The sequence below is a fragment of the Myodes glareolus genome, chromosome 15 (genome assembly GCF_982192425.1).
Source record: "Myodes glareolus chromosome 15, mMyoGla1.1, whole genome shotgun sequence".
NCBI lineage: Eukaryota > Metazoa > Chordata > Mammalia > Rodentia > Cricetidae > Myodes > Myodes glareolus.
In genome coordinates this window covers 76,292,750-76,316,268 of record NC_142040.1, presented here as the reverse complement: position 1 = coordinate 76,316,268, position 23,519 = coordinate 76,292,750, and the positions used below count along the sequence as shown (strand labels likewise).

General features: G+C 46.3%; 2 long non-coding RNA genes across 2 annotated transcripts; one reads left to right on the top strand and one right to left on the bottom strand.

Annotated features, from left to right (window-relative positions):
- The first annotated feature begins 1,085 nt into the window (after nt 1-1,085).
- LOC125416103 (uncharacterized) lies at nt 1,086-18,163 on the top strand. The gene is made up of 5 exons (XR_007236782.2): nt 1,086-1,328; nt 7,299-7,504; nt 11,281-11,406; nt 13,107-13,200; nt 17,651-18,163. It is a non-coding gene; the product is annotated as an uncharacterized LOC125416103 (long non-coding RNA).
- Nucleotides 13,020-22,213, bottom strand: LOC146891522 (uncharacterized). Its single transcript, XR_014996978.2, has 3 exons — nt 21,772-22,213; nt 19,483-19,944; nt 13,020-13,661 (listed from the first exon to the last, which is right to left on the bottom strand). It is a non-coding gene; the product is annotated as an uncharacterized LOC146891522 (long non-coding RNA).
- Between the last annotated feature and the right edge of the window lie 1,306 nt (nt 22,214-23,519).

Below are 23,519 nucleotides of genomic sequence, written 5' to 3'. Positions count from 1 at the left end.
TAGGGTGACATCCCAGGTTACTTCTCTCTGTTAGGCCAGGCTGCGGTCCAAACAGCTCTAGCATTTCCACACATTGTAAGAGACGGAAGGCCACAGGCACAGAGGGACGGGGGAGTCCTGTGGACACAGACTAAGGCAGAGTGGCATCTACTTTGAGACAGGCCTGGAGAGAGCCACACATTCAAGAGGCATCATGGGATAACTATACAACTAGCAAAGCCTCAAAGCAGGTAAGAGATGCTGGACAGGAGCAGTGAAGCTCCAAGGGGGTGACCAGGAGAGTAGAACCTCATCTCGGTGTGGTGGATTTCCCTTGAAGAAGGAAAACTTTTTGAAACCTATGAGCAATAGAGAAGGGCCTCATTATGAAGAGAGGAGTCCGGAGTTCTTAGTGAAGAAGCCATGTGTCTCCTGTGTGTCTGAAAACACAGAAAGAAGGTGACTTTCCTGCTTGTGTGTACACAACAGGCCATAGCCACAGACCCAGAATTGCCTCAGAAGAGCTCAAATTCCCTGCAATCTATGCATGCGGCTCTCAATGTTTCTCCTCCAAGGCTACAGATTTTCCCTGACATTCCCAGAGGCTGGACAGTCCCCAGGGGTCCACAGAGTTGATGCATATCTTTTCCCTCAAAGGACCAAAGTAGATCCACAGCACACAGTCATCCGGAGCCCTAGGTTATCTTTTTTGCATGGGCAGAACCCCAGGCTGGAATGGCAGTCTTACAAATCTCTGAGACGGGCTTGGTGGTGACAGGGTATGGCCATGGTGAGCCACAAAGAATGCACAACCTTACATAATAGCAACTAATCACAAAATGACGGCTTTCTTCATTTGCTTAGAATCTGGGGGACGGTGAATGTGAGATGGGTTTAATACTCTGAGTTCATAGACTGGGATGGTGAGTTGTCCTAGTGAGCATGGCCTCCAGGCCACCAACAGATGTGCATCCAAACCCTCTCCTCTCTGCGGCTCATTATGACTCAGGTTTATTCCATTGCCTCTGCCACATTCTCTTTTAGAATGTGTGTGTTTGAGTGAGAGAGAGAGAGAGAGAGAGAGAGAGAGAGAGAGAGAGAGAGAGAAAGTGTGTGAGATGTCATAGCTAGAGTGTGAAGGTCAGAGGACAGCATTTAGCTTTCAGGAGTCAGCTCTCTCGTGTGGGTTCTGGATCTAGAATCAGCAGGTCAGGCTTGAGAACGAGTGCCTTAACTTGTTGTGCCACATCAGCAGCCCACAGTAGAGCACGCTATCTACCTGTCTTCACTTCGGGATCACGATATACCTTTGTCTATTTGAAAGTCAACACTGTGTCGTCCCTCTAGAGGTATGAGCTTTCATTGTTGTGGTGGTTTGTTTGTTTGGGGGTTTATTTGTTTGTTCTGGAGACTAGGATTCTCTATGTAGCCCTGGTTAGACTTGAACTCACTCTGTAGTTCAAAGTGGCTTCAAACTCACAGAGATCCCCCTGCCTCTTCCTTCCCAGCGCCAGGACGAAAGGTGTATCTAATTGGTGCAGAGGCCTGGGGTAGTGCTTTTAAACACAGTGTGATGGACTACAGAGACAGATCTGTGCTCACCTCACGGGCATGACATTCGAGTTTAATCCTTCGAGCTCTCCTACGCTGGGTGTGATGGTGTATTCTTGTGAGTACTGGGGAGGTGGATATCAGAGGACAACCGGGCCCTCTCTCCTGCAAGTCTAGCCCCATTGGTTGTCTCAGGTCAACGAGAGACTCTGTCTCAAAGAGACGGAAGGTATTCCTGGAGATGACACCCAAGTTGTCCTCTGGGTATCTATACTTTTTGTCTTGATATTCCTCTACGATCCTCTGGAAGATTTGGTCTTCTAAGTTCTCTGTAGCACCCGGGACTGACATGTCTGAGCCCATACCCAACCTCCTTTAGCTCAGACTATGGTCATTCATGTCCTATCTGTAGACTGACTGTGGGGTAGTAAAAAGGACGACTTTTAGGTTTAAACTGGCTGAGCAAGGGATCTGCCTGCCCTATTCCCTTTCTAAGAGGGCAGCGATCTGCTGGGTGTTGTTACAACAAATGGCCTGATGTGGTGAACTGAAACAAAAAAAGGTTTTGTTTTCTTTTTCTGAGACAGGGTTTCTCTGTCCGACAGCCCTAGATGTCTTGGAACTAGCTCTGTAGACCAGACTGAGTGCTGGGATTAAAGGCGTGCACCACCCCTTCCCAGTATTTTTTTGTTTTGTTTTGTTTTGTTTTGTTTTGTTTTTGCACAGTTTTAGAAATTGGAAGCCCAAGCAGTGGCCTGTCTGGGGTTCTGCTGACGTCATCATTCCTGGGTCAAAAAGTGACAGAGCAGAAGAAAGATGCTTGGCCATGAATGGAGGGGAAGCCTGAGAGATCCAGGGCCCATTTTTGTGCTCCTGGAGACTTTCAGAGACCCCTCAAGAACGCATTGATGCCATCAGCAGCAAATGCCTTCACTGACCTGTGACTTCCCATGAGCTCCCACTTCTTAGAGGCTTCACCAGCTAAGTTCCAGGGGGTGGGCAGCTTTGAGCATGTGGAACTTCAGGGGCCAACCATACCCAAACCTCAGCATGAGGCAGGAGTGCAGCTGGAAGGCAGCTTGGAACGGCCTGTCATGATTCTGAGGGTCATCAGTGGTTCTCTAAGCAGAGGGCACAGGTCCTGCTTTATGAAGCAGGTGGTAGAGCAAAAATGGCCATAGACCCTGATGGGAGACCTCACAAGTGACAAACATGCATACTACAAACACATGTGCACCATACACAAATACACAGACACAAGTGCTCATACCACATACACCAACACTCCATGTACACACACACAGATACACATATGCTTGAACACACAGAAACACAGGTATGCATATATGCATATATGGTACATATATACATGACACACAAACATTCAACCTTATACACACAGCATGCGTACATACAGATATACACATGTGTACACATGTGCACACACCACACAAGCACATAGATGGAAAAACACATGCACACATGTACACACAAACACATGTGCATACATTTGCACAAACATGCAGATGCACTGGATACATACATATGTACACACAGGACCATGCATGTATATATACACATGCATATGCTTACCTATTTGGATATATCACACATATGCACAGCATAAATACAAATATACAGGCTTGGTACTCACACACATGCACAGTGTACACACATATATATGTACACTCAGCATACACACATATACATGACACACAGCTGTGCTTACTTGTACACATATACATGTACATATGCACACTCACATGCACATTCTTACAGACACACCTGCATGCATGCATATGCAAATTTGCACATGTGTATATATGTATACATGTTACTAACAGACATAGAGTACCTGGGACTTAAGAACAGTGTCCTGTGTGTCCAGTATTTTAAGCGGTATTTAAGCACTGGCTGATGTGTAGGACATCCAACTGTGAATCATGCGTACTGTTTTCTCAACCCACCCCTAACCTGTTTATCACAGAAAAGAACAGGCTTCTAGTAGGCAATGCCTTATTTTCTAGTAGGACTGGGACTTACTGCTTTGCACAGAATCTGGCTTTTTCTTCAGCTCTAGCAACCCAAGAACCTGGAAGAAGGCAGAGACCACAGCGCTAAGCATTTTGAGGGTGACTCTCCCTAGTCCTGAGACCCTAAGCCATGCTCAGGCCCCCACACCACCCCTCCTGCATGCTGAGAAGGACACTGGGGGTCTTTCTCATACATTTTTCCAAGAAGCTTCAACCCCTTGACCTAAATTAGGAAAATTCCACTAAGGGATAGTGCTGATGTCCCGGGAACATAAAGTAGCTCCTTCACCAGAGCCTGGGGTGGACCTGTTTGTGCTACCCTGTGAAATTCTGTCCCCCATAATCTGAAAAAGGAAACTCAACAGAGCGCACCTTCAATTATTTCCATCTAGATTGGGTTTTCCTTATTTTCTATAACTAGAGCAAAAAGAGCCATACATCCACAGCCGTGGGGAGCTTGTGTGATGCTGGAGCTCTCCGGGGCTGGGATCCTGGAGGACATGGTGCACAGGTCTGACCCGGCTGTACAGGACGCTTGGGCTCGTCTCCCTGTGCTGTTGGGACCTTCAAAGTCAGGCATTCTCCAGTGTGCTTCTGAGGCAGAGCCCTGTAAGGCCCAGTGTTCCATAGTGGCTACCGATCTCAGGCCACCCTGCCAGGGAGGCGTGATTCTCATTTATTAATTTTGTTAATGGCATTGTCCCCTCCCCTCACGTCCTTGGGGATGCCTTTAGGCCCTGGACCTTTGTCTTTGAACATCCTGGAGTTGAGCATCAAGGAAGGTGCACGGTGCCAGGAGGGTCCCCTGGCACTGCGCTCAGGCACTAGCCTCTGCAATTACCAGCCACCTTGCTGGCAGACGGTAATTGAAAAGTGCGAACCACATGGGTGCAAGTCAATAATGGCGACAGAGCCCAAATGACACTCCGAGCTTTCGGTGGCCGCCCCGGCGCTGTGTTGGCTTTTCACCTTTTATCCTTCCCAGCATCACGGCTTAATCCACTCTAATGAGGTGAGCGCCACTGCCAAGACCCAGCGGCTGCACAGCTCCCTTCTGGCACCACTTGGGGGTTGCAAGAAGCTGGATGGAGGGAGAGAGACCAACGGCCCTTTGACGGTGTTTCCCTGGAGACTCTGGCTCTGTCTCCCCTGGCCACGCCCTGCCTCAGGCCTGTGGAGTAACCTGCTCTGAGCTTCTGGGTAGCAACTCAAGGTTGCCTTCTGTGCATTCAACTTAGTGGCACACGATTCTCCTAGCTTGAAGGACACGGCTGGTGCCCACATGTCACTGTTTACAAACAGCAGGTGACTGCCAGCAGCAGCAAGAGTGTGAATCCCTCTTGCTCGCGTCTCCTTACCCATCTGTCCATGCATCTTGAGCCGCGAGGACCCAAGAACTGTACGCCGCGGCGGGAGCCACAGAGGAGAGATGCGATGACGCTGCTTACAAAAACACACATAGGAGGAGGGGGTGGGGGTGGGGGAACTGACTTTAGTATGGTATGGAAGCATGCTCTTGAAAAGGAAACGCACGGGTGCTGGCTTAATTGGTCCTTCCCATATGTTCTCCATAGCGACTCTCTGTGGCAAGGTGGTTGTCCCTGAGATCAGATGTCACCTCACCCCTCCTGCACCTGCCCCTCCACCATGCCGGCTCCACGGCAGTCTGTGTTAATAGCACGGCCCTTGCTGGCCTCACTCGGCTTCTCTGTTGAGTCTCCAGAAACGACAGGCCACCGCCCTTTCTTGGGAGGGTAAGCTGACCCTTGGTGGCACCCTACCCCTCAGATGGCTGAACTTCTGCAGAGTTGGGCTGCCGTGCCAGCCCTCGGTGAGCAGTCCTCACATTTTCACAGTTCATACAGAATTTCAGTTTAATGGCTTTTTTATTGGTTGAAAGAGGGGAGAAAGAAGAAGAGGCAATCAGGGCGTATTGAAAGCTTACAGGATTAACTGTGTGGTCTTAGTAAATGTACACAACACAGGCAAGGAGGGAAAAAAAATTTGGCTGTCACACAGCTCCAACCCCCCTCCCTTTTTTCTAGGCTTAATCTGATTTTTGCCAACTTCCTTTGATCTGCCGGGGCCAGGCAAGGCAGGTCCGCACAAACAGAAGGACTAAATGCGGAGATTAGCCTCATCCTTCTGCCCGGCTCCTAAGGCCTGATTAAGTCTGGTCTCTCTCAATTGTCTCTGAGCTGGCTGCCAGAGTGGCCGGGCTCAGAAGGAGGCAGGATGAAGGCTGATTCTGTAATGGACACTATTTTATCCCAGTGCTCTGAGAAGATTAGGCCTGGGGGTGTCACATTAGCCATGATCTCAGGAACTCTGCTCATCTCTTGCCGGTTTCAAACACCTCTCCTCGGCCTTAGAACAAACAGGGAGCTTGGGCCCCAAGGCCCCATGTTGGGCATGAATAATTACCCCTGCCAAGTGTTTGAAGATCACAAACTGCTGTGTAAATTACTCAGTTTGGGCTTTAGTTGGGGGTGATTTGTGGTGACTTACCGAATCTTTTCACAGTTCAGAATTAAACTTTCCTCGTTACAGACCTCAGCCAGCACAGAGCGAAGGTTGAGTCATAACTGACAGCCCTCCCCTCAGATCAACTTCTGCAGAGGCCCTGCCGGAGTCAAGTGGTTTGGGAGGCAGAGCGACCCCGCCTGCCCCTCAAAGAGACCTCAGCCACCTGTGCCTGATCAGCATTAGATACAGCAACAACCCAAGCCTGGAGGCAGGGATGGGCCTGCTGAACTCCGATCATTCAGGACGGCTGTGATAATGTCTTGAGAGGCTTTCCCACCGACACAGTTTACTTTCTGTTTCTTTTCAAACATGATATAGTTCTTTAATTAGCAAGGGCAAACAAGGAAGAGAAGGAGGAGGAGGATGGTGCGGATGTTGAAAGATTCTAATTGGGGAAACAATATCATTAAACAAATTTCAATTATAGAGAATTAACTCACATGGTAGGTCTCTTTTAGAGCCAATTCTAGGTGAGAGTGGTGCCCACCCAAGTCACTCCCATGCCAATCCTGTTGGCACCTGCCAAGCAGAGCACGGCTTTTGGTTCTGAACGCATTTCTCTGGTAGATCGTCTGGGTCCCTAAATGGCCAACAAGTATATAGATCACCACCCAAGTTCTCTTTGTATCTCCCTGACTCATGTAACTTTTAATAAACAATAATTATAATGCCAACAGCAAATTCTGTCAGATCAGAATTCAAGATGGTTTTTAATCTTGCTAAATATGTTGGGCATAGCATAAGAACACAGGTAACTGCTTCAAGGGACTTTTTTTTAAATATATTTTCCAGTTTAGCAGAGAGTCGTTAGTAGCTTTGTTCTGTCATTGCTGTTATTTGTGTATGCGGAGGGAGGTCGTTATGAGTCCAGGTGCCTGTGGAGGCCAGAAGAGGGAAGCAGGTCCCCCAAAGCTTGGGACTGGAAGAGGTTGTGTGTCTCCAGACTGGGTAACCATTGAGGCGTTTCCGTTCATCTACCCATACCCACTCAAACACACAGGATATTCATGATGACAAACTCCAGGTGTTAGACAACTGGAGTGACTTTTCTTCTCCAAAGAACCCTGGCTCCACTGATCTGTGTTTGATCCACACAGAAACTTGTAAACAGCCATCGGAAGGTGTGCACATGCCAGGACAGGAAAAACCAAAGCTAACATGCAGAAATAACCATTATTTAGTGAAGATTGGTTTGTGTGGTTTTCACAGATCCCTGCTCCTTTCCTGTGTGCTTCGAGCTGGTAGTGCTGACGAGACATTCCTAGTGAAGATTTTCAGGGCCCATTTCTGGAAATGTCACAGAAGCCCAGACTGCCACCCGAAGAGTGTCCTTCATCCTCGATCTTGAATAGCATCACTGTTCCTGTATCATCGCTAAGACATGTCGCCTACTAAAGATAGAGAAAAGTTAGTAGGTAAGATTCAAAGGTACTAAGCATTTTTAAAAGCAGGATAAGTAAATTAGAAAACAATAAAACAACATTTATAACTCTCCCTTGTCAGAAAAGGTAACATCATAGTCTATTTAACTACATCCTTTGCCTAACCGCAAAGGCAAAGGTAACACCTGGAGGCTACATCACCTTCAGCTTTGTGCCTATGTACCTACAGCACACGTTTGTGTTTGCTGATGGCTCATGAATTCATGATTGACGTACATAGAGCAAAGCTGCTAAGAGTTTCTAACAGAGAATCTTACTGTTTGGGAGTTGGGTAGCAGGTGCAAACTTAATTTTGTTTTGGTTTTCAACTTCATTCAGTTATTATCTTTCTAAATTTGGTACAGTTTTTCTCCCTACAGAGACTGTATCTGCTAGCAATGTTGTATATTTTAGCATACTTAGTTAACGTTCTGTGGCCATGTGCACCTAGCACCAAGTGGAAGTGTCTGGGGGTCTGGGACCGCTTCAGAGCCCTGGTGTCTACTCAGTGTGGAGGAGAGAGGGAAGAGTGTTGGGTAGTAACAAATGGATTCCTAGCATTCTTCACCCTGGTGGCTTTCTCCAAGGCAAAGTTTCTCAACATTCCTAATGCTTCCACCCTTTAATACATGAGTTCCTCATGTTGTGGTGACCCCAAACCATGACATTATTTTTGTCGCTACTTCATAACTGTAGATTTATGATGTAAATATGTGTGGTTTCCAATCATCTTATGTGACCACAATGGAAGGGCTATTGGACTCCCAAAGGGGTAGCCACCCTCAGGTTGAGAACCACGTTGACTCAACAACTCTGGGGGGTGGAATTGTCAACATTTACACTCTTCATCAAAGAAACTGGGGTGACTGAGATGTTCAGTCTCACAGTGGCACAGCAGCATTGTGAGCCTCCCATTCTTTGCCCCACACACCAACTACCAAAGCACTTGGGTAGGGAGAGAAAGTTTCATTCCACTAGGAGCCTGAAAGAGTCAGGCCAGGCTCTTTAGAGATATCAGCACATAAATTGAGCCCAGCGTTTCACAGCTGAAAACTTGGGGTGCACTAAAATTCCAAGTAGGGATGGGCATGGTCTCTTTGAGACACCAACTGAAGGTCACAAGTTCAGAGTCAGTTGAGGGGCTGCTTTGGGATAAAGCTGGACATAGAGCTGAGGTCAGAGGCATTTGGAAGCCTATCTCTATCCACAAGAACACAGCAAAGAGCTAGCGGACTTGAGCCAGGGTATGGCAGGGTAAGTATGAAATAAGATGTATCCTATCAAGGGAACATTGATGAAAACTCATTTGCTTCTTTATTTTTGTTCTTTAAGACATCACATTGCTTTGGCACCTGGGCTGGCCTCAAACTCCTGACCTCAGCTGGTCTTCCTATTGAGTGTTAGGACTGGGGACTGCAGGCATGCGTGCATCACTATGTCTGGCTTGTGGAAGAAAGGGCTTATGAGTTCTGTGAACTGTATTACTAGCAGTGTATAGTTAGAGTCACCCCTTGTGATAGAATGTCAGTGTAGCTATGCTATGAGCTCGGGCAGTTCCCTTCAGTCAGTAGAAATGATTTAACTTTTCTGTGATTTAATTGAGTCTTTAGTGAAATATAATCACTGACCAGTGTAAACACCAGTCGTGTGCATTATGCCCCAGGTCTAGGAATCCTGGCCAAGGACAGGCGGAGTGTCCTAATTTGTCCCTGTGGGCAGGCCATCTGGAGGTCACTCCTTAGATCTCTCACATACACTTGAGGAAGTATATAGATGAGGACCCATGTTCCCCATGTTCCTACTGCAGGACTACTATGCAGAAGCAGGCTTATTGTTGGTCAGAAAGCTGCTGAGCATCCTGAAATCTAACTCCAGCCTGCCAGAGCCAAGATGTAGGTGACCCACCTTCCTGGGTCCAGGTGTGCCCGGTGGATACATGACATGGTAATGTCCAGTTTGTTCAGGTGACAAAGAAAGAGAAGATGCCATTTCTTCCCATATGGGCATGCTCTGAAATAATGGGTCAGATCCTTCCTGGGTCCTACCACCTGACTCTGCTTCAGGTCTCATTGGATGCTCCCCTTGGCAGGTAATACAGATCAGTAGATGTGGATCTATTGTGGGTCATTGCTACTATGGAGAGAAGGCAATGTCTATACATCTTTGAGATTCCAAAGCAGGGAGGGCACTTGGTGAAAACATGGCATATTCTCTGCAGATAGTTAAACACGGTGGTCTTTATCCACAAGGAACTTGAAATACGTGGTTCTGCCATCACCCTCGTGGGAATCCCAGCTTTCCACCATGTCTGCTGTGAGAGCTTGAGAATGCAGCTTCGGCACACATCCCCCAGTGTCCTTATGCACACAGTGGGGATGGTGGTGGTACGCATCTCATGAGCTCTGCCTGGGACAGAATGCCCGTGTGCAAACATCTGCTGTGCTGGATGGTCGCTGTGCACGCAAGGTCACATACAGTTGGCATGATAAAAAATGTAGAAGAATAAAATAGATCTTGTCAGCAGATGCAGGAAATGGACAGTAAAGGACCAGAAAAGAAGGATGGGAAACTAAAATACAAAATACATGATATAGATGTAGCATTCCAATGAAATGATGAGAGAAAGATAGGTGGATCCTGGGGCAGCCTTGGGGAAACGCCAGGCTGAGGATGACCTTGAACTGACAGGGATTGGAAGAAAGAGAAGTGTAGTTGACCACAAGGCTGTGTGATCCACACGCCCAATAGGAGGTCAATGCTCCTGAGAGGCACACCTGAGCCTGGAGATCGGGTACGCGACTGTTTTTGTTGTGCACAGAATGGAGAAGAGCTCAGAGCCCTTTGTGAATACACAGAAGTTAGAAGTCAAGAATCTTAGAAAGTGGGAGACAAGGTGGGCAAGTGAGGAGGTCCGGACGCCAAGCAAGTGGGGGCTGATGAGGTTCTAGTTGGATGGCGGCAGGGGGAATAGGCAAGAATTATAACAGCAGTTAAACTAATGATGGCAGTGTAATGATATCGATTACCTGCCCAGGGGAGCATTGTGCAGCACACGTTGTCTGCAGTGACAGTATGTGTCTCATTTCTATTTATATGCTCCATATTAAATCTCACTTTTCCTGCTAAGGTTAATTGAGCCATGTGTGGAGAACTTTCTTGGTACGAGACACCGCTCTGGGCATTTATTTACACTCTTATCGATTCCCACCATAGCCTGCCACGGGAAGATCACACATATGCTTAAGGGATGCCTCACTGTGGGGAGCTGTGGGAGATCAAATCTGCCGTGGCATTTTCTCCTGTACACAAGCTGGTGGGTGACTGCATGGGATCTTCCCCAAGTCTGTTGGTTGGCCCAAGCGGAGATGTACCTAGATACATTTTCAAGATTTTATGAATAACTCTATAATCGTTAATGCAGATAAATGGTGACATTAAATTTGCTAGCCTCAGACATGCTATTACTCACAGAGGCCCATCTGCCCTCTGTGATGCAGTCTGTTCTGTTATCACCAGAGTTCTAATAAAATTTGTGTCGGTTTCTCACTTCCGTAAGTCGGAACATGGGGATCTGGGTCAGGGCGCCATTCTTACGAAGTCCTTGGGCTTTCCTTGCACCTGCACAAATTGAAGAACCCAGATAAGCTGTTTCCCTATCTCCAGATCTCCCTTAAGACCATAGTTGTTGAAAAACAGTGTTAAGACCAAAGAGAAAACGAACAGACAGAAGGAAGCATACAAAGGTATGTTGGCCTGTGTTTATTTTGCAGTTGTGACACTCAGACACCTCCTCCAGAGATTCAGTGAACACCAGGATGTGTTGCCCTAAGGCTGCCGCCCAACTGTGCCTCTGTGTGGCTGTAAGAAGATGTGCTTGCCCCGCCCACCTCCATAAGGTAGCCTGCAGGCCCCTCTGCAGCTTAATCTCTTCATTTGCATGCTGCTATTTTAAGCTGTCATGTGGGACACCATCACTTTTCTTTCCCCCTTTGCAGTGGAGGGGACAAATCCCTCCCATCACCCAGACACCTTGATTTAACAACGATTTGTTATTGGCTGGAGCCCTCCACATGCCCAGGAGCTGCAGCCAGGAGCGTGGGAGCCTCCTTTGATTTTCTAATCCTCAGCTCCTCTGTCTGCCTCTGCGCATGAAGCTCTTTGGGCTCAGATTCCACCGCAAGCATCCCTGGAGATAGGAATGGTGCTGCAAGGGAAGGAGGCAAGGTCAGACCTTAGAGAGGAAATGCTCTGCCTTTGAAAGTTGCAAGGGTCAGTTCAATAATTGGCCAGCTGAAGTGAGCCATGGCCCAGGTCCTACCAAACTCGCCAGCGGCTCTTCGGTAATGAGGAGGGGGTCTTTGTCTGTACATCGGCTGGTACACTGACACCTGGAGTTTTACTGCACACCATACCTCTCTATCTGTAAGGTTTATTAATAGAGATTAATCAATACAGATAGACATGGGGCTCTTTGGTGCAGCACACAAGGTCAGCCAAGTGCAGACACTGCCAGCCTCTCACTCAGCCCCTGATCTTTAATTGATGTCCCCTGCTAAAGAGGCCACCAGAGGACAAGTACCATCTGCCATCTAAATGCTGAACCTCTTCTCTTCAGACCTGAGGCAGAGCCATCCTGGATTGAGCCATGCTGCCCTCTGGGATAGGTGGACAGGTCAGCAAGCTTGCACACAGGCCCACGTCTTCACACTGGGGAGGTCCCAGCGTTCTGGGGACGATGCTCGCTCAATCTCATGCCCATCTTTCTCCCTGGATACTTTACAGCTGTGACTTCAGGGATCAAGATGCGTTTTCAAGTTAATTTTACAAACTTACATGTTAGTTTCGTTTCCTTACAAAATGAAGCAGTCATACTGCGGTGTGTGATTTTTTTTTTCCAGAAACCAAATGTTTGTCCAGAGAAGGGTACCAACATGACACAGAAAATAAATGGCCTAGCTTAACACATCGGTGGATTTCTTGGGGTCACCCACAAAAGCTTGGGTGACCCAAGGGCAGACGCCCCAGCACAGTGATGACTCAGAAAGACCGTATTCCTGAATGTATTAAGACTTGCAGGTAGTTTAGACAGTCAGAGCCCCTTTGCCCAGGAACTGATCCTGCGTATAACCTCACAGGGGAAGGATTTCTGATCTGTAAGTCTCAGCTTCGTGCACCTTGAAAGTTTTATTTCCAGGGTCTTTCAAGCTACCCTCCTTCTAGGAGGGATGGCTTCCATCAGAAGGAAATGGCTACACAGTCCAACCATCAAAACCTGCATACAGAAGCCAGAGCTGAGAGGAGGGGAAGAAGAAGGATATCTGGGTTCTCTGGTTAGGCACCCTACGTAGCTAATGAATTCTGGTCCAAGTGAGAGACCCTATCTCAAAAAAAAAAAAGATGGCCAGTGCTTGAAAAACACCTGTGTTTCACTCCCAGCTTCAGCATGCATAAGCGCTCTCTCTCTCTCTCTCTCCCCCTCCCTCTCCCTCTCTCTCTCTCTTCCCTCCCCCTCTTTCTCCAAAAAATGTTCTCATGTTCTCTCCCCACCAAGCCCTATTTAACATATTTATGTTTTTCCTGTTGTTACTTTGATTAGAAATTTAATTTTTAAAAAAGAAATCCTTTACGAAGAGGAAGAAGTTGAAGGTGGAAGCCCAGATTTTTCGCTGATTTGAGAGAGTGTGTCTCAGGTGATTCCAAATCCAGGCCCACTGAGGAGACCTCAGAAGTCGTTGTCAACTTGACATCACACATCACTGTCACCCATAGGGCAGGACTGGGCTCTCATGAGGTGTTGGTGCAGCTGCCCAATGTTACCTTCTGGCTGATCTCTCAGTGGCCTTCTCCACATGTGCCTCTCCTCCTGCTGTGAAGAAATCAGCAGCAAGGAGGACCATGTATGCCAAGGTCCTCAGCTACATGGACAAGGGCCAACACATTCATTTAACTCAACTTCATCTTCTAAAGGTCCATAAAGAGTTACATTCTATACTACAAGGGGCTAGAGTTGCAACATATGACTTTTAAGGGACACAATAGTCCAAGCAATGTTTCCACTTCATCTTACTTAACTTGTAACAGCATCAGCAAGTGCCACCAGCAGAACATCTGACACTCAGTCCCTCTCCAGCACCGGGTACTCCATCATTTCCTGTGTATAGATAGTGACGTCAGCCAGTGGTTATGAAACACGGCATTCACTGAAAGGACACACTTATCACATCCAGAACTAAGCAACACAACTGCCCAAAAGGCATCTCAATCTTATTAAAGTTTTGGAGACAGGGTCTCAGTATAACCCTCAAAGTTGCCATGATCCCCCTCTGTTTCCAGAAATCTGTTATTCTGCACAGCCACCTCACACTCAGTCAAGCTGAGTATCTTAGAACAAGCTCCCATCATTATCCCCAGGACTTCTCCCACCAACTTATCCATCCTGGTAAACTGTAACTACATAATTCATGTTGTCAGAACTAAGATCTTGGAAGCATTATGGAATCTCCCCTGCCTGCTACATGGAACAGTGAAGATGTTGTGTCTAAATCTTCAAAATACAGTCAGACTCTAAACATGTCCCTCTGCTTCCCTCTACTTATTATGTCTCACTTCAGTTGCCACTACACACCCAGCCCATCATCCCATTGGCTTGTGATTCAGTGTCTGAGAACACGTCAACCAACATTTTAAAATGTTGCCAGCATAATATTGTGTCATATTCAATGAAAATTCATGTTATCAATTGGATCATGGAAAAGAATACAATCCAAGTTGATCCCTAGACAATTTTTTCAAATAAAAGCCCATGAGAGAGGATTGGATAGACGAATGCATAGATAGATAGATAGATAGATAGATAGATAGATAGATAGATAGATGATAGATTGTTTGGGAACTCATTCCACCAATAACCTTGGGGTGCCAGTCATAGGGTGTGGCTTCTTGTTTGTGGACCTAAAGACTGAGAGAGAGAGAGAGAGAGAGAGAGAGAGAGAGAGAGAGAGAGAGAGATCGCACTCTCATGGGTGGATGGGTGGTGAAGATGGGTCAGATGGCATGAAGTGGCATGTGGTCAATTCCCATAAATGGAAGGACTCTATAGCTGATGATACCTTGTTCTGCACCCTTGAGTCTGTGTTGACATATAAATGTGTATATGTGTATACACACACACACACATATATATACTTTGATGTATATGTAAATGTATTTGCATATATCTTTATAGTTGTGGTTAACATTACAATAGATAGATTTAGATTTGCCAAGGTGGACTCAATGCATAATATATTCATCACTTAATTTGAATTGGTATATGAACAAATAAACCTAAGATAAAAACATGAAGTCAGGACTGCTGAAGGCGTCTAAAACATCACACACACATAAACACACTTTCTGTGTCCATAAAAAAGAAGTCTAAAAATTCATATTACATTAAATTATTTCAAAAATTGTTTAGTAATCAAAGCCATGGAAGAGGCACAGATAGGGATGGAGGCAAAGAGAGAGAAAAAAGACATTTGCAACACAAATCTGAGTAAAAGCTTGTATTTAGAATATAAAATGAAGTCTTGACTGATTATAAAAAAAATAGGCAATCACATACAAATAAATCGAGACGCTGAACGAAACACCAAGACAAAATAGTCAATAAGGTGTTCAAAGCTATGATCATCTTCTGGGTCATTTGGATAAATGAAGTCTTAATGAGTTAATCCTGGGCCTGTCTCAATGGTCAGACTTAACAGAGGGATAGCGGCAAAGACTGTTGAGAGAGAACAGGGTAGAAATGCCACCACCACCACAGGTAAATGTACACATACTTTATGAGAAGTTGCTTTGCAACTGGTCTGCACAGAGGATGGTATGCTGGAAAGACAACACATTGATGCTGTCTATCACAACATTATTTTTGATAAACCAAGTAAAAACAGTCATTTGTCAGGTATCTTTATTGTAACAAAATACCTGAGGCAATTAACTTAGAAAGAAGTGATGCCAGAAATACATGACAGAGCAAGATTGCTTTATTTCTGAATCTGAAAGCAGGAGATGGAAGAGCCTAGGATTACTCATGATTGCAAGTTTTCCCACCTGGACCCACATCCTTAAAGTAGCACTACCTTCCAAACATCAAAGAGTCATAAGCCTATGTACCATGCCAACTTCAGGAGCACATTTATTCAAACCACAGCATAACCCAAATGTCATTCCAACAGTGGAGCAGATAGACAGGTGTCCAATGAACTATAGATTAACCCAAGGGCCATACCAACAGTAGAAGGGATGGACAATAGTCTTCAGAAAATAAGGTATAATATGAGCTCCATGTCAACAGTAGGATGGATGGACAATAGTCTTCAGAGAACATGGTAGCATTTCTCTTGCAGTCGCCCACACTTCTTTGCATCTCCACCAGTTCTTCTGGTTTACCTCATGCACAGACATGACACTGGGTGATAAATAAATTGTGCCCTGCAGTGCACCATTTCTTCATCAGAGTCTGCACATACTGAGTGTGCAAGGCTAGCTCAACACCTTTCTTCCTGGGTGTTAGAAGATTTCACAGTGGCTGCTGTTGGCAGTGTGTCACCCCAAATTCACCATTTAGCAGTAACCAATTACAGCAAGGCTCCTAGTGGAAGAGTGTGATGATCCCCAGGTGCCCTGACGAGCTCTTTATGACTCCTCCAAGGCCATTAGCGAGTTCTGCTTGAGTGCACGCTGAGCCTTGTTTCCACACAATGCATGAACAATTTAAAATGAAAGTGTAAAGATCTGTGTGGAAGGGTTTGTATATGCATCTCATAATAAAGGCAGCTCAACCATGGTCTTTCCATTTGATTCAGCATACGGCCTGTTCCAACAATAGCACAATGGCAGCCTCAAATCCACCTTTTGGCCATGGTTTGTGAATAAGGGTTCTTGAAGAAGGTGGATAAAGAATGATTTAAACACATACACACTCACAAACAGGCACACAGATAGACTGTAGGTCCTGCAGAATCCAATATTTAGCCAAGACGAATTCTCAATATATGAATCAATCTGTCTTAGTATGTAAACCTGCTTTCATCTTTAATAAACAGTACAAGTATACATACACCCATGGATTGCTTTAAGGTTCTTTACAATTTGTTGTTGATAACTGACTTGGGCATGTATTTTATGTGCCTTGCTCATTTCCTGCCTCTAACAGAATGGATGTGCTCTCACCTCAGAAACCATTGCACATACTTCTGTTTACCAAGAAGCAAGAGGAAGTAAGTGGTCGAACCTCAAAGTGGGGTGTTGTTCTAGAAAGTCTGCTTCCACGCTCTCCCGGAGCCATTGCTCTGAGGGTTTGCTGCAGACATGTCTGAACCTAGGAGCATTCTCCAAGTGCTGAATCGCCTTGGACAGTCTTCCTGCTCCCACCTGGACCCTCCAGGACCAGCCCTGGGCTTCATCTTCTACCTCCCAGCCAGGGTACCCTGCTTATCCCAGGCCAGTCTCCAGGGGGATATTTTAGCCTAGGGTTCAGAATCAAGGAACACAAACCCACTGTTCCTCACATCCATAGTACTTTTTCCCAACTGCAGAAGCCAGGGTCCTCTATGGTCATCCTCAGTTTGGGCTCACCCCTCCTGCCATATCCCTCCACCGTTGGCATTGCATCTCCAGCTTTACCCTACCCTCAGTGTGGAAAGTCATTTATCAATAACCTCAGACTCTTCTGGGTCGGCAGCAAACTCATCCTCCATCCACAGAAAACATGGTTGACTGCTTGTTCTCCCTAACATCAATATCACCTTAATTTGTGGCTAGGAAGAACAGTGCCTCCTTATCTGTCACAGGTGCTGGAGAAGCTTCTGTTTAGCTAGCAGGCCTCAGATATCTTAAGGCTTTCCAGGATCTTCAGACTATAAAGAGAGTTCACCCTAGACAGTGCCACTCCTGAAGCTCCAGGTCAGCTCAATGTCGAGATTTTATTTACCTCATAGAGAAGCCATGTGGCATAGGAAGGAGTAAGGTGACTGGATGTCCTGATAAGCAGTCAAATAAGGGCTTTAAAGGTGCTCTATCAAGACCCTCCAATCCAGTGCAGTCTGCATCCATCAGTCATGAGTTGGTTGATCAAGCATTGGTTTTCCTCTCCAGGCCATGTCTTAAAGAAGAAGACTTCTCATGGAGAACGCAATACCAGAGACCCAGACCACTGTGGCCTTCAAGCTCACAGAGTCAGCGAGCAGATCAAGCCCCCAACCTCTTCCCTTTAAGATGGAATTATTATATCCTGAGTTGCAAAGGCTGGAGAGCAAATCAAACAAAGGAAACATCTCTGCCTCCTACAAGAAACTCCCATCTGGACTAAGGCATGCTACAGAGACCTGGCCCAGAAGCCTGTCCTGTGTGTGCTTAGAAGACTGGAAGTCAGAAAGCAAAGGAGGCCCCACACTGAAGAGGTCAAATGCGGTAGGAACCAGGTTTCAATGAGGAAAGGGGTACCCAGGAGCCCTTGGCGCAGCCTGGTGTATCAGTAGCCATTCTACTGGCCTGAACTTGACAGTGAACAGTGGCTTTGGGATGGGGGCCACTCTTCCTGCAGCCTAAATCTACACTAGCCCAAACTGCCTGTAACTCCACCTACCTCCACAGGAAACTTGACTTCTCTAGGCTACTGGACTGTGGTTTGTCTCCTGGTTCACTTTCTAATGATATCTGTCGGCCACACAGGACTGAACATGCATGAGGTGAGACATGTCTGCACTGAAGCAGACTGACCCAAATCCTCACTGTGGGTTAATGCACTGTAGACCTTGGATGTGCCAGTTCATGACTCTGGGGCTGCTCTGAGTCTCATGATAACTCCAGGGCCTACCAGGTCACAGACTGGGGTCGACCCTATCTGTACACAAAGTGGAGCTGTGCTCTAGAAATCTAGGCACCCCCAGAAAGACTTGCTGGCTGTATTGCAAGGGCCTAACATCCCTTATCATAGCAAGCCTATGATGCCCTCTTAGATTTTGTTTAGAGAAACCAAGAAAATCAACACACACAAAGCAATCAGTTGGGGTTTAAGAAACTAGAAAGATGCTATCTGAAAGGGACTTTGGGGAAGGATTGCCTTGCTGGGATGGTGCTCAGCAGTCAGCAAGCAAGGAGACCCAGGTCTGATTTCCATCTCCAATGTACATACATATACACACACACATACATACATACACACACGGCTAGGCACGTTGACATGTGACTAGTGTTGCAGTTGTGGTGGGGACAGCAGAAAAAGGAAGGTCCCTAGGGCTTGCTGGAAAGTCAGCCTAGCTGAATCAGTGACCTCTAAGTCCAGGAACAGCCCCTGGTATATATGAGGAAAAGAGTCATTGAACTCTAAGAAAATAAGGTGGAAGTACAGGGAGATACCTCAGTGGGTAATAAAACTTGACCACCTAAGTCAATGCCCAGATCTTATAGTGGAAGGAGAGAACTGACTACCCAATTCTCCGATCTCCACACAATCTCCATGACATTGGCTTGCCTGTACACACACACCTGCACGTGCTTGCACACACACACACACACACACAGACAGACACACACACAAATAATAACAATAACAAATAAAATATTTTAAAATATAAAGACAGAGGACGATATCATCATTGACCTCTGACCTCACACACACCTACTTGAACATCCACATACAAAATAAAATAAAAAGTGAAAGATTCAATATGCAATTTAATCACAAATTTAGAACACATTGAAAAATGAGTTTATTAAAGGTACATTGGAGACATGTACTTTGAAAACCATAGAACACTACAGAAAAGATATTTTTAATAAACAAAGACTTAGAAAGGTGTCCTGCACTAGTGGATTGAAAATTCAACACTAAAACACTAATACATCATGTGTGAAAGTAAACTATAGAGTCCATGTTATCTCTATCAAAATCTCAACAAAGTTGCATCTGCAAAAATGGAAAATACCTTTCTGCATTCTATCGAAATCTCCACGGCCACATAACATCCAGACTCCCTTGAAAGGACAGTGGATGCTCCAAACTCCTCATTTCAAAACTCACCATAGACCTGCAGGGAAGAAGAGCACATTTCACTGTGGTCTAAACACAGTGTGTAGTCCAAGAAATAGAAGCGAGGTCCAGAAATGAATCCTCAAGCACATGGTCCAACAATTTAGAGAAGCTGGGGGAGGCTGTCCAACAAAGGCTGCTAGAGAAGCTGGGTGTCCACATGTGAAAGTAAATAAATAGCACACACAAAACATACCTCCGGATGAGTAGAGAAGCTGGGTGTCCACATGTGAAAGTAAATAAACAGCACACACAAAACATACCTCCGGATGAGTCGGGGTCTAAATGTGAAGTTAAACATTCTAAAACTCTTGGAGAAAGCAGTGTAAGAGTGCCGGACTCAGGGATGATTTCTTGGCTGTAACAATAGAAAAAAATGCAATAAACTGAACTTTACAACATGACTGTTAAAATTAAAAACTGCACAGGGGCTGGAGAGATGGCTCAGCAATGAAAAGCAACTGCTCTTGCAGAGGACCTAGGTTCGAGTCCCAGCACCCACACGGCTGCTCATCACTGTCCATGGCTGCAGTTCTAGGTGATCCAACACCCTCTCCTGGTTTTCTTGTGTACCACCAGCACAAGGTTCATAGGCAGGCAAACCACTAGCACTGATAAAATGAAAATAATAAAAATAGATAAATCTTTTAATCATGCATCAAAGAATATGATAGAGTGAAAAGACAGTTTCTGGATTAGGGGGAAATATTTACAAACTGCACATCACAAGTGTTCATGTCCAGACACATATAAAAACATGTCCAATGAAATGACAGAAAGATAAGTAAAAATGAGCAAAAGATTTAGATAAACGTTTATCCAAAGGTATACAAATGGCTAATAAGTTTGTGGAAAATGCTGCCCAGTGCCACCTGTCTTGGAGAAATGAACTCAAAAGTACAAGGAAATGTCACTATCCATCCACTAGAGTGACCATTACTGGATAAACAGATTAAAAATCAAGAGAGCTTTTGTGAAGACGTGGGAACCTGATCCTTGTGCAACGGTGTGGTAACTGTGCGGACTGGCAGACACTCTGAGCTAGCAAATGGGTTGGAGCATGTTCTTCTAAAGAAACTGTCGCTGTGGGACCCAGAAACTACTTCTGAATACATGAGGCAGGAGGTGGCAATGGGAGAAGGGAGCCTGAGGCAGGTGGTGGCTGAAAGTCTGGTTGGGTGGGAGGAAGTCACCTCTGAACCGTGCAGGCACTAGATTCCTATTTGCTTCCTTGTGATGACCCACTTTGCTGGTCACTGCTTTACAAGAATATTGTGTTTGTCTTTTTCGTAGGACTGGAATGAGTTGAAATACACTGAGAATATTCTACCAGCTGCCATATGCACTCAAGGGAGGTCAGAAGGGAAGCCAGTTTTACCCACAACCATGCTTGATCCCATTAGATACCGTAGGTCAACTTACACCAAAAATATCCCCTTGAAGCCTCGCTTCCCCCCTATGGTTTATGAAATGCAAATTGAAATGAGGGGGAGACACATTTCTTTGGGGAATAGTGGTCAGACCTGTCCTGTCATTGCCAATGCCACACAGGGATAAGAAGGGCAGGAAGCCAGTGTGTTGGCTTTCGGTCCCGTTGCTGCCCTCAGTTGCCCCAAGAGTGCAAGCTTATTGCAGCCACATTACCTGCTGGGCTGTGCATCTTCCAGGTCAGAAGAGATCATGAACGTGAAAACCCAGGTTTAGAGTGGCTTAAGATGCTGCATTAGTGCACTGCTAACTAACACATCAGCGTGCTATGAATGTGTTGCTAAGGGATATCTCTCCCGAGAAGGGCCATTGTTGCGCCCCCTCTGCCTCCTAAACTCTCCCAATCACAAAAGTGAAATTGTTCGGAAGGTCAAGTTGCCTTTGTTATCTGAATCAGCTGATGCTTTCCCATTTTGTTCAGGAAATGACTTCGGGGTTTTGGTGTGGATTCATGGATGACTCATGATATGGGGTTCACAAGAAGCATTTCTGGACCCTAGGGATACTTCTGTTTTAAGTTCCTTTTGCATTCTGCCGGAGCCTTTGTGACAGTAAAGACCGCCCTCCCCACCTTCCCATCCTGATACACTGACAGGTTAAGGTTTTATTCTCCGCACTCCAAGCCCCTGGCCCATGCTCTCTGAGTCTATACACCCGGCTCTGCACCCTCCCAAGCGGGAGCTGACTGTGCTCTCACCCAGCTCCACGGCCAGCAGCGTTTCTCCTTTCCATCTGTGTTGGCTTCTGATGAAGATATTTTGAAATGCGGGTTATACTGCTTTGAAGGGAAAAAGTGGGAAGAGGTTTTGTTGGTAATTGCTCCTTCCGCAGCAATTGGTGAGTTCCATGGTCAGTAGAAAAGTCATCTTGGGGGCACCTGACCATGACAAAAGGGCATTAGTGTCCTTGAAATGAGCTGATGGAGCTGACGCTCTCCTGGGCGCCCAACCCTCTCCCTCTACCCGGTATGGATTTTAACGAATCAAAGCTGGACCGTTCCCCAGGTCTTTTCTGTTTTCGGGCTCAGAGGAAAGTGCAGTTTCCAGTTGTGGCTTCTGAGGGCCTTTCTAAGAACAGCCATCTTTTCCAGTCCTGAGAGAATTGACTTGTGGCTTACAAACCAGCTCAAAAGCACATGCCATGACATTCTGAATTCTCCCATTGTGAGATCACTTAGCACAGACATTTGTTTACACAAGTTGACACTTTGTGTTCTAAAGCTGACAGGCCTGCATGACGTGGTTTGCTCCCAGAAGATCTCCTGAGATTCTGGACAGACGTTTCTACCACAGACAACCTAAAGCAAAGCAGGGACACGAGTCACGCTATGTTTCGTGGCTCCCAGCCATCTGGAGCACACATTCATCAGTACGTTCATTTGCTAAGAGCTCAGTGAATGCCCAGAGCACTGGGTTAGATGACCAAGGTCCCAGGAGACAAAGGTACAAAGTCACCTGTAAGATTAGTGCTGGAGAAGATCTCCAGCCAAGGAGAGACTGGTCATCCAAGCCCCCAGAGGAATACAGCTCTGAGAGCGTGGGGCTCAACTGAGAAAGTAGCTTCTTCTAGGACGGAGTCAGGGCAGGGAGCTGTTCTCTGCACTCACCGTAGCCAACACTGGGAACATGCTGGCAGTGTGAAGAGGCCAGCATGTAGGGGAACGTGGAATGTGGTACAGATACGACCAGAGTCCTGATCAGTCTTGCTCCTGCATGGGGCACTATGTACCCTTCACACTTGAAACCGTGCACTTTTGGTGAACTCCTAGGGACTCATATACCCCCTTCTGTTGGCTGTGTGTACAAGCATGCACACATGCATGATTAATGCCCTAGCAAAATGACATTTCGCCTGACATGAGTGTTGGTGTGAGATCAAGTCTTCCCTGGTCAAACTACACTATGGCGACCCCGTGCAAAGACTGGAGATGGCACATATAGAAAGGAGGGATTGAAGATGCAACTGAACTATGAAGAAAAGCAAGCCAAAACATTGGAGTTCCGGTGTGCCTAGAGGAGCCAGTAGCAAGAAGAATGACTTTAAAGGAATCTTTCCATGAGGAATAAAAGCCAACCAGAGGACAAAGCAAGGAGAAGTGGGGAGGCTGACAGAGGATGTCATTGGTAGGTATAGAAGGAGACAATCACAGCAGCTGTATAACCCAAGAGGAGGCAGGGAAGTTGTGGGCTGGGACAGGCGCAGGGCAGGAGGGCGACTTAGAGTTCTCTGGTTTGATTCCATTTGAACACCTCTCTCAGAAAGTGACTGTCACTGACTGAGCATCACACAAGGTAGAACAGAACTGCTAGGTTACTTCACACCGGCTGAAGAGTCAGGGCAGAGGGCTGTGATCTGAAGAGGCATGGTGGCAGAAACCACAGTGGGCAAGGTAGGGCTCAGGCAGCAGAAAGGGTGGGGTGGGCCAAAGTGAAAAGTGGAGAGGCA